The following is an 11781-nucleotide window of genomic DNA, read 5'->3' on the forward strand; positions in this document are numbered from 1 at the left end:
TCCATGTATTTATGATAGTTCTCATTCTTTGGTTGTTATTGACATTCAACTTCATTTCATTGTGATTAGAGAAGATGCTTTGAATAGTTTTGGTATTTTTAAATTTATAAAGACCTGTTTTGTGTCCCAGCATGTGATCTATTCTGGAGAATGTCCCATGAGTTGTAGAGAATAATATATATCCTCATGTTTTGGGGCTGTAATGACCTATATATGTCTGTTTGGTCTAATTCCTTTATCAAGTTGCTTAACTTCTGTATTTTCTTGTTGATTTTCTATCTGGTTGTCTATAGAGGAGAGTGGTGTATTGAAGTCTCCTACTATTATTGTTGAAATGTCTATTACTCCCTTCAGTTTTGCCAATATCTGTCTCATGTACTTTGGAGCTCCTTGATTGAGAGCATAAACATTTATCATTGTTATTTATTCTTGGTGAATTGTCACTTTTATTAATATATAGTGTCCTTCTTTGTCTGTTATGATGTCTTTACATTTAAAGTCTATTTTTCTAATATTAGTATAACTACTGCTTTCTTTTTGTTACAATTTGCATAGTACATCTTTTTTCATCTTTTCACTTTCAATCTATTTGTATCCTTGTGTCTAACATAAGTTTCTTGTAAGCAGCATATATCTGGACTAAATTTCTTAATCCATTCTGCCAATCTGTATCTTTTAGTTGGTAAGTTTAGTCTGTTAACATTCAAAGTTATTACTGAAAACACATTTCTTGAATCCACCATCTTATCCTTTGGATTTTGTTTGTCAGATCTATATGTTATTTTCCCTTCATCTCTTTTTATCCTTTAAGTTACCCTTACTGGTACTCTTCAATTCTGGGCCCTCCCCCAGACTTTCCTCTCCTGTCTTTTTTCTTTTTTCCAGCCAGCAGAACTCCCTTTAGTATTCCTTGTAGGGACAGTCTCTTATTTATAAATTCTTTCAGGATTTGTTTGTCTGTGAAAATTTTAATCTCTCTCTCAGTTTTGAAGGATAACTTGGCTTGGTATAGAATTCTTAGCTGGAGGTTTTTCTGTTTCAGGATCTTAAATGTATCATTCCACTGCCTTCTCACCTCCGTGGTGCCAGTTGAGTAGTCTTAACTCAGTCTTATGTGGTTACCCTTGTATGTAGTAGATTATATTTTTCTTGCTGCTTTTGGATTTTCTTCTTCTCTTCAACATTTGACAGACTGATTAGGATTTGTCTTGGGGAAGACCTATTAGGGTTTATTCTATTTGGAGTTCATTGGGCTTCTTTGATTTGCAAATTTATGTCCTCTCTAAGTGTTTGGAAGTTTTCCCCTCATTATATCCTCAACTAATATTCCTATCCCTTTTCTCTTCTCTTCTCTTTCTGGGACACCAATGATTCTTTTATTTGTGCATTTTGTTTTGCCCATCATTTATTTCCTTGAAATCCAATTCAATTTTTTCCATCCTTTTTGCCATTTAATGTTTGGAGTGTTCAAAATCAAACTATCCTCTAGTTTGTTTTTTCTCTCTTGTGTCTCTTTAAATCTGCTACTGTGTGTCTCTAGTATATTTTTTTTATTTGGTCTACAGCATCTTTACTCTCTGTGATATATACTATTTTTCTATTTATTCTCTCAAATTCCTCTTTATGCTCTTCTTGTGTCTTCCTGATCTCTTTTATGTCATTAACCATCCCATTTATTTTATTTAGTAGATTTACATGAACATCTTTGTTAGTTGTTCCAACATCTGTGTCTCCTCCAGTGTTTTAATTTGGTCATTAGGCTGAACTATATCTGTCTGCATCTTGATGTGTTTAGTGATCTTCTATTATCTTTGAGGCATGCAAATATCTTGGTAGGTTTACTTTGTATGTTGATTTCCTTCACTAGTCTAAAGCTTTGTATTTGCACGATGGATGTGGAGAAAGATGTAGGGCATGAGGCATGGCCCAGTGTAGTGATGTATTGCAGTACAGATATAGACACAGGTTGGGGATGCTACACTTGTGCCTTTAGGCATGGAGTATGGGTTACATGGTTATGGAAGTGTGGTGTGGGGTCCTTGGGTATGTCATGCAGCTTGTACAGACGGAGTGCAGGAGCAGGGTGCAGCATGGGGGAAACAGAGGTAGAGCATTCCTAGTCCTGGTTTCCCTATCTGTGCTCTCCTGAGGGCTCCAGGTGTCCATGTGGAAAGGGGCATGTTAGGCCATTCGCACCAGCTGGACAGTCTCTATATCACTGCCTCTCACTTCTTTAGCTTTTGTAGCCAGGGCCTCCCCATGTTATGTAGAAGATCCTCATGGGTCACTTACATCCTGGAATCACCATCTTAGTCTCCTTCCCATCCCTTCTCTAGCTGCTCCTTGGAGCAGGAGTGAACTTGACCTATCCTATTCCACCACCTTCCTGGAAACCTCTATTCTGCCATTTTCCCAGAACCCTAGGTCGAACCCTTTCACTGGATTTTGTGCTGTCTGACTAAAAAAGCCTCTCTCTCTTTTTTTTTTCATCAGCCCCACCCCTCTCTGCAGCGGGGGAAACTCTTAGTACCTTTAATGCTTATTCCAAGTTTCTCTCTGCTTGGGGCTTATTTTCAGGAGTCTAAAATTAATTCTGCAATTGGAGCTTGGTTAAGCTAAGCCCTTGCTGTTAGTAAAGGCTGTTTCCTTTTTCCTCAGGGAACCAGCCTGCTGTGCCTATGGAGGAGGGGTACCAGTCTCTGTGGCTTGGGGGACTTACAGTTCTGTGTGGGGTCTCAGCTGGTCCAGCCTGTCCAGACTTGTATATACTGTGTGTCTAGTCATTGATGTAGCCCCAGAAGTTGTTCTGTACTGTTCCTGGCTATTTACTCACTGCCCTGGAGGATGAACTAAATTCCACACCTCACTAAACTGCCATCTTGCCCCCATCTTATGTTCTTGTTTTTAGAGGTTGAAAATAGAAACTCACCCATTCTTGGAATTATTTCTCAGTATGTGGGGTAGCTTATATATAATTATTTATTTTAATTTTAAAAGAGATCCAAAGTAACATTTCATTCACCCCAAAGTTGGTTTCCCAAGTGAATGGCTTTGAATTCAGTTCATTGTGATATTCAACCCCTCTTCAAAAGCACAGTCATCTCTATGATCTAATTACATGGATGTGTATCCACTGTTTTCCAGCCATACAAAATCACAAAAAGATATTACTCATGTACCTTCTTTTTGTTTTATTTGGTTTTGTTTTTGAGAACTGTATAGGTTTTTGCATTAATAAATGATCAGTAAGAAAAGATTGATGAAATACATTTTCTGTAATAATAATGATTCAGTACATTGTTTCAAAAAACTAATACTATAATAAGTTAACATAGTAATCATCACTGAATACCTTAATTGTTTACTTATTTTAGCAAGGGTCTGAGGTAAACTTCATCATCCATATTTTATAGACAAGGAAAATGAGACTCAGAGAAATTAGGTGACCTGCCTACTGTGAAAAGCTTTTAGGACACAAATAGAAGATTCAATTCTAGGGTATGTTTAACACAAAAGTCCTTGCATATCTGGGAGTATGAAATTGTTATTCTGTAACCCTGAGATCTATTGACACTCAATATCTAATTCACTGTTATGTGAATATTTATTTTTCTTTATATCAAATGAGCAATATATATTCTTCCACCAAGTTCTTACCTTTAAACAACAGCCTCCTTTAGCTTAGATAAAATAAAATTTTAAAATGCTCCACATATGGAGAGAAGTGAGCGATAATAAGTTATAATTTTACAAATCTTCAAAAATAAACACACCCATGTGTTTTAGTTGGCTCAATATAGCGGGGATGCAATATAGCAGACATGGGTTGGCTTTTTAAAAGAGAATTTATTAAGTTACAAGTTCACAATCCCAAGGCCATAAAAATGTCTAAACTAAGGCCTCCAGAGAAACATACCTTGAGTCAAGAAAGGGGCAATGACATTCAGGGTTTCTCTGTCAGCTGGGAAGGCAAATGGTGATGTCTAATATCTGTCTTTCCAAGCTTTTCATTTCAAATTACTTCCTTGGAGATGTTTTCTTTCTATTAAAAAATGGTTCCCTCTTAAAGGACTCCAGTAAGCCACCCACCTTGAGTAGGTGAAGGCACATCTACATGGAAACCACCTGATCAAAACTTTCCACCCACAATTGGGCGGGTTACATCACCATGGAAACAACTTAATCAAAGAGATCCCACCCAACAATGCTGTATCAGGTTTAATGAACATGACTTTTCTGGGGTGCATGACAGTTTCAAACCGGCACTTTCCACCTTCTGGACCCCCGAAAGACATGTTGTTTCCATGCACAAAATACATTCATTCCATCTCAATATCACAGAAGCCTTAAACCTTTTCAGTAGCTGTAGAAATACAGTACAAAGTCAGTTACAGGCATGGTCTGTCCTAAGGTAAACTTTTTCTCTGGATCTGGACCTGTAAAACACAGGACAAGTTATCTGCTGCCAATATTCAAAGGTAGTACAATCATATGATAAATATTTCCATTTCCCCAGGAATAAATTGAAAGGAACACAGGGGTTACTGAACCCAAACAACTATCAAAATCTGCAGGGCAAACTACATCAGATTTCAAAGTCTGAAAGTCATTTATCATCCTCACATCTTGGAAGAGCAGTAATCCTAGCCTTTCCAAGAGCTTATGCAGTAGCCTTATTCTCTCCAGGTAGTTTGTTGAGAATTACAATCTTGAAGAACTTTAGACTAACTTTTCTTGGCCCTACGCTCTCCAAGTTTCAGAGCAGCACCTGGGCTCTCTGCCATCTACAGGACATGTGTTCAACCCCCTCAGAACAATGGGGCAACAGCAAAACTATCCTCAATCCCCAACTAATGTGCTCCACCCTCTGAGGCCTGGCACACCAAAACTCTTTTTGAACATCGAGGTGGAAGACCCACCCTTGCCTTCAGGGCAAATTCACCCTCTCCAAGTGCGTGGGTGGGTCCACTCTCCTGTTTTAAGATTTCTTGGCTTCAGATATTAGCTTCCTTGGTTCTTCCTTTGAAGTTATTTTTCTTCAATGTTTCCCTTTTCTGTCCCTTTTAGTCCAAACTGTCAGTGTTTCCATTTATACAAATCCAACAATACTCTTGTTGGTTTTCTATGCAGTATACTGTGTCATATGCATTGGACTTTCCACAAGTCCTTTCTGGATTACTCCATTTCCAGGCATAGTTTGTCCTGTAAAGGCTGACTGGTTCCAAGTTTGGTTAAATCCTCATGTGGGTGCTATTCTGTGAGGTCTCCCTTTCTGGAAGTCCAGAATTTTCCAAACCATCAATTTCTGGTTTCCTTGTACCCAAAAGTTCAGTTCTCAACTTATCTCTTTCCTGTTGCATTTTACTATAAGCTGCAAAGAGAAACCAGGCTGCATTTTCTAAATTTAATTTGCAAATCTCTTCAGCTAAGTATCCCAGCTAGTGGCTTTTAAACTCTGCCATCCATGCAAAATCAGGAGTCAATTTTGTCAAATTCTCTGCCATTTTGAAAGGATTGTCGACCTTCCAGTTGGCAATAATACATGAGTCATTTCTGTCTAAGGCCTTAACAGAAATATCGTTAGAGTCCACATTTCTACCAATTGTCTCTTCAAAGCATTTGGGCCTTCTCCATCAAGCTTCTCACAACTCTTTCAGAATCTTCCCCTGAATCATTTAAAAAGTCTTTCCAACATGTTTGGTATTTGCAAACTGCAGCATCCCACTCTCAGTACCAAAATCTGTTTTAGTTTGCACCATACATGGAGAAAGGTGAACCAATAATAAATTATAGTTTTACGAAACTTCAAAAAATACACACCCATGTAACCATCCAGATTAAGAAATAGAACATTGTCCAAATCTCAGAAACCTCCTTTTTGCCACATAAAGTGATATTCACAGGTGGTAGGGATTAGTACCTAGTAACTAAAGGGCCATTATTCAGGCTAATACTATCAGGAATAGAAGTATTCATATTTCCTTTCTCTTTCAGTTTTGGTACTAGTCTTTTTTTACGAATTTTTCCATTCAATCTAAACAGAAAAAATCCTTGACATAATTTTGTCCATAGAATTTTTAAATGTATCTTAAATATCTGTAGGATACCTGGTGGCCATGTCCTCTTTTTCATTTCTGATAATGGCAATTCACTTCTCTCTCTCCATTGAACTTACTAGGGTTTATAAATTTTATCAGTCTTTTCAGGAATAAAATTTTTGTTCTGTTGATTTTCTCTGTTGTCATTTGTTTTCTATTACATTTACATTTATTTCTGCTTTTGTGTTTCTTATGTGCTGTCTTTTAATTTACTTGTGTTCAATTTGGCTATGAATTTCCCTTTAAGATGGTCTTTAGCTACATCTAATGAATATTGAGAGTTCTGTATTTATTATTCATTTGAAATATTTTCTATATTCTGTTGTGATTTTAATTTTGCTCTTGTATAATTTGCTAGTATCTTTCTTAATTTAAAAATATTTGGAGGCTTTTATCACTATCTTTTTTGCTATTTCTAAGTTAATTATTTTTGTGACCAGACAATTTATTCTGTATGATTTTTAATCTTTTGAAATGGACTTAGTCTTACTTTATGATCAAGCACATGGCTTGGCCCATGGAAATTTTTGTAAGTTCCCTTGTAAATAGTTTGCAATTCTGGGCTGCTGTTTTGCAAATATGTCAATTAGGTCAATTTTAAAAATAATGTTTTATAGATCTACTATCTCCGCTTTGTCTGCTTTATTGTCTACTTGTTTTAATATTTACTTACGGAAATATATTAAAACTTCCTCTTATGGTTGTAGATTTTTTTATTGCTAATTTTTGTCTCTCCAATTTTTAAGGCTGTGTTTTAAAGCTATTTTTAAAAGGCTAATTTAGAATTATGTCTCTCTGATGTATTTACCCTTTTATCATTAAATCTTTGGTAATTCTTGTTTAAAAGTCATTTTGATGTCAGTTTTAGTTCTGATAATGTTTGCAGGATATAGCTCTTCTTATCCCTTTACTGCCATTCTGTATTCTTTTATTATAGTTGTTTTCTTATAAGCAGCATTTGGTTTCTTTTAAATACATTCTGATATTTTTCAATTAGTTACATATTCAATGTAATTCTGATATATTTAGGTTGATAGCTACCATCTTAATATTTGTTTTCTATTTTTCTCAACTCTGTATTTTCTTCTGTGTCTTTTTTCCTTTGGTTTAAATTACTTAGTTTTTGATCATTTCCTCTTTTACACCTCAACTGAGAGCTTGTTAGTTATACATTCTTTTGTTGGGAACCCAATGGTTATGCAATATATTTTTCAACACACAGGAGTTCAATAGTAAGTATAACTATCACTTAGACAGTCGAAGGACCTAAGAACATTTTAACTCTATTTCTACTTTCTCATTGTTTATATTTTTCCAAATTTCAATTTTATGTCTTAACCTAAAATTATGTTATGTTTTAATATCCCAAAACATTACATCTTTTTTGTAGTCATTATTCATCCATATTTATCTTTTTATTAACTATTTTCACTGCTCATTCCTCCTTACATCTCTGAATTTTCATCTGGTATAATTTTTCTTCTGACAAAGGAATTCTCTCTAGTATTTCCTAAAGTGACTTTCTATTGGTGAGAAATTATCTCAGTTTGTCTGGAATTATTTCATTGTCTGTTTGTTTTAATATATATCTATCTTACTGTTTTGAAGACTTTTTCTCTTGCTATAGAATTCTAGGTTGGCAGTAATTTTCTCACAACATTTTAAGATGTATTTCTATCATATTCTCTATACTTTCTGTTGATCTTGTTATTTCAGTAGAGGTAATGTGATATTTTCCTACTCTGGTTAATTTCAGGAATTTTTATTTGTCTTTTGTTCAAAGTTAAACTATAATGGGCTTAATGGAGATTTTCTTTTTGTATTTATCCTTCTTAGGATGTCTTATAGGTTTTGGAAAACTGTCATGCATTGTTTCTTCAAATATTAGTTTTGTCCCTTTCTTTTTTTCTCTCCTTCAGGCATTTCCATTATTTGATTGTCAAACCTTTTTAGCACATCTCATGTGTTTTTTTTCCTTCTCATATCTTCCATCAATTTCTCTTTGGGTTTCAGGATGGATATTTTCTAAGCACCTACGTTCCAGTTTACTCAGGCTCTACAGCTGTGTACATGTTACCCTTGAACATGCTCGTTGAGTATTTCATATCATTATCTTATTTTCATTTCTGTACTGTTTCCTGATGCAGTTATCATCTTGCCTTCCCCTTTATTAGGCCTATTAGGGTATTTTAAACCCCCATGGTGGGGGTGCAGTGATGAATCAGCCAGACCGTGTGGAGGGGCAGACATGAAAACAGAAAGTGACAATCCAGTTGACAAGTTCGTTGATAGGGCGCCCAGTGTGGCAGTGATGGGCCCAGACTGTGGGAGCTAGGGCAGACGTTCCGGAGAAGCTGAGGTGAGAGGATGAGGATGGGACCATCTGGTGAGAGGAAGAGGAGCCACTTTGTTCCTGACAGCAGTGGACGGACCAGGTGGGCGTATAGTGCATCCACGATGGGTTCTACGTGGCATGGGCATGTGGAGAGGGGTGCAGGGAAGGGTGGCTGTGTGCCGGGCTGAATCCAGCTGTAGAGGTGCTTCTTCCCTGGACATCACCCTGTCATCAATGAAAGCCACTCAATGTAGGTAGAGGAGTGACACTGCCAATTTGTGTATGAGGAAGTTGGATGGAAAGAAGCAAGAATGGGGGAGAAGAGGCCAGGCAGGAGCGTTAGATAAGGAACCATCACACTGAGTGCTCAAATGATGGGTTCAGACCTCTCTTCTCCAACCCGGTGCTGCCCCCTTCCCCCCATCCTGCCATTCTGAATGCTCATGATGGGTTTTGTCTATTTCCTTTGCATGTGGACAGTACTACTTTCCTTCCTCATAGTAGACTCTTGCTCTCTTTCCTCATGATGTAACTCCTCTTTTACGCTCAATTCTTCACAAAAAGTCATCCACAAGAGAAGGTCTCTGGGTAGTCTTATAGTAAGGAGTCCTGGAAGTTCTTCATTCAACGCCCTCTCTCCCCTTCAGTTCCTCAAATGTCTAAACTACATGGGATCACAGAGTCTTAAGTAAGGAGTCTGCGTGAGGATCGCAGAAGGGGCAACCTGTGGTGTAAATGAGCTAAGACTCCGCTGAGGCTTAGCAGCAGGTGTGCGAAGCCCACCCGTCAGCCCCGACAACACAAACGCACAAAAGTGCCAGAGCCACTCTTGGCTGCACTGCCTTTTAAACTGATGACTTGCCTCTAGAATACTGTCCAAAAAGTCTGCCCCTAAACCTTCCTATTTGGTGCAGGGAAAAGAGAATGAGATTTGGGGACAGACTGTTTTGAGTGTTTGTTCACCTCTCTGCTCTCTAACCTTGAGGAACGTATTTACCCTCATGCCCACACCGCGGAGTGCTTCAAACAAAGGAGAAGTTCACCAAGTAGGAACCCCCACCCCCTGCAGTTTATCTCACTGTATCTCAAGGACAATGCAATGTCAGGGACCATCAGTGCCCATACTTGTTGCAAAGGGGAAGCTGTGCCTGGAACCTAAATGGGAGCTGACCTGGCTTGGATTAACCTGACTTGGATTAACCAAGGGAGACTGCCAGAGACAGACCTCCCTGCTCACGCAAAAAGAAAGAGGAAATGGGCAGAAAAGAAACAGCCTGACATTTCTTTGAAATTAACCCACCAGGGCACCCACAGTAATGAATTGCTTTTCTGTCACCCACTGGTCCTGCAGGCAACTTTCAGGTAGAAATACCAGATGTCCCAGTGAGGGGCAGAGCTATGAAAATTCAAGCAGAATGACATTTTCCAGGAAGAGCTGGATTAGTGCAGGGAGAATGCTGCCAAGCTGAAAACCTTTCAGGATGGAAAAAAGATGAACTGCGTAAGCAACCTCATACCTTAAACTGGGATTTTATTCACAATGAAGTGATTGTGACCTTTGTGTTAAGGAAAACTTGGGCTTCGTGTTCAATCTTTTCCTGTGTCTAATGCTAATGCTTTTCTAACCAGCTGCAAAACCCATCTGCACCCTTCTAATGCTTTCCCTCTCCTTCCTGCTCTGGTTTTTTTTTCAGGCATTCTTCTTAAACTGTCGGTGCTTAATACTGCTTTATAACCCAGAACCAAACTGTGGTAGTTTGGAGAATAACTGGGAGATGGAGAGAACTGTCAACTGGCCCCTTTAAACGCACAGGCTTCTAGGATAAGGGAGAGAAAATGTCCGAGACTCTGTAGTGCGCAGTCAGAACTGTTAACCCTTGACTGAACCAGTTTGCGCTGGACAGAATCTCCTTAAGAACTCCCCTTTGCTGAGACATTCTCTCAAGGACCCCTTGAGTGCGGTTACAGAGAGAAACTGATTCAGGCGACTACAAAACAGAGTCCTCAAAGCCTCCACGGCCCGCAGACCAAGGACATTTTACATGCTCTCTAATCTTTAAAACAATTCTGAAGAGCTGGTGTCACTAAGCCCATTTTACAGATGAGAAAACAGGGCTCAGAAGTTTTATTTACTCAATGTCACATGACTAGTAATTATGCAATCAGAATTTACATCTAAGTTTACTTACCTTCAATTCCATGATGAGAACAACTGGCATTTTCTGAGCCTTTCGCACACCCCATGCCCTCGAAGGACTATATAAATTATCCTAAGCTCTATCTTCATACCTGTTTTCCGATGGAAAAAATCAAGGACTTGAGAGATTTTGTAACTTACCCATGTATGTAAGGAATGGAGCTATGTGTGATGGGGAAAATTAAGTGCAGACTGAGAGCCACAGTTTCCTTTCACCTGTGCACCAGGTGTTACAGTGTACAATCTTCAATTATTATGTTGATGTTATCATAACCTAACAATAATGATGCAACTGAAGAGCAGTTGTAAGCACTGTCATGTCACCAGGCAATACTTCTGCCCACAAGCAGTTATAGCAGGGGGCTAACTGATTGTGTTCAGTGACTGAAGGCTCACACCCAAGCTGAATAGTGTTTTCTAAATGTGATTGTCATATCACCATCACTGAGCATCAAGGATGAATGTCTTTAAGTTGTCCAGTAGAGAAACATATATTCCAGGGGAATGTGTTCTGTTTTGGTAAATTTGCTAATGTTTATTGAGGTCTTGCCATTCACTCAATTACTACACAACAGGTATTCTATTTGAAGGTTTCGAAAAAGTTATCTTATCTAAATTCATCAACCACTTTTGGTAGGTCATTTTCCCCACCTTGCAGGTGAGCAGATTGAAAGCCAGTGAGATATGGGCCACCAAATGACCAAGTGACAGAGCAGGGGTTTGAACTTAGAACTCCATCTATGCTATACTTTGTATGATACAATTGTAAGAACTCAGGGCTTTCTAATTTTGATGTTTTGGTTAAAAAACAGTCTTTTTGGTATTTGAATATTTTTTGTGTGTGTCAAATCAACCCCAGTCCATACACGCAGAAGCTCTGCACCAGCAGTTCTTCCAGGATTCTTAAATATAGAGAGGAGTCAGCTGGGCTCACCTCCTCCTCAGACTGGAAGCAAAACAGCTTTTTCAAACCTGTAATTCCATTTTCATAGCATTTGGGGGGAGTACAGGAGAGGAAAGGAGGGCACACAGACTTACTTGCAAGGATTCCAGCTGTGTCCATCAGGCAGCAAGCTGAAAGGAAGTTCAGAGAGCTATTATGGCATAATTTTAACAAGAAAAATACCTTTTAAAGTTCATTTCTGCTGTCT

The 11781-nt window shown here is 38.3% G+C and overlaps 1 long non-coding RNA gene across 3 annotated transcripts in view; it reads right to left on the reverse strand.

The window, feature by feature from the left end:
* The window catches only part of LOC143676123 (uncharacterized), a 91120-nt gene extending 80261 nt beyond the window's left edge, over nt 1-10859 (reverse strand). For all 3 annotated transcript variants that reach the window (XR_013171835.1, XR_013171833.1, XR_013171834.1), the window contains exon 1: nt 10623-10859. This is a non-coding gene — a long non-coding RNA (uncharacterized LOC143676123). The remainder of the gene's footprint in view (nt 1-10622) is intronic.
* Nucleotides 10860-11781: the final 922 nt, after the last annotated feature.

This window comes from Tamandua tetradactyla, chromosome 3, assembly GCF_023851605.1.
Source record: "Tamandua tetradactyla isolate mTamTet1 chromosome 3, mTamTet1.pri, whole genome shotgun sequence".
Lineage (NCBI taxonomy): Eukaryota > Metazoa > Chordata > Mammalia > Pilosa > Myrmecophagidae > Tamandua > Tamandua tetradactyla.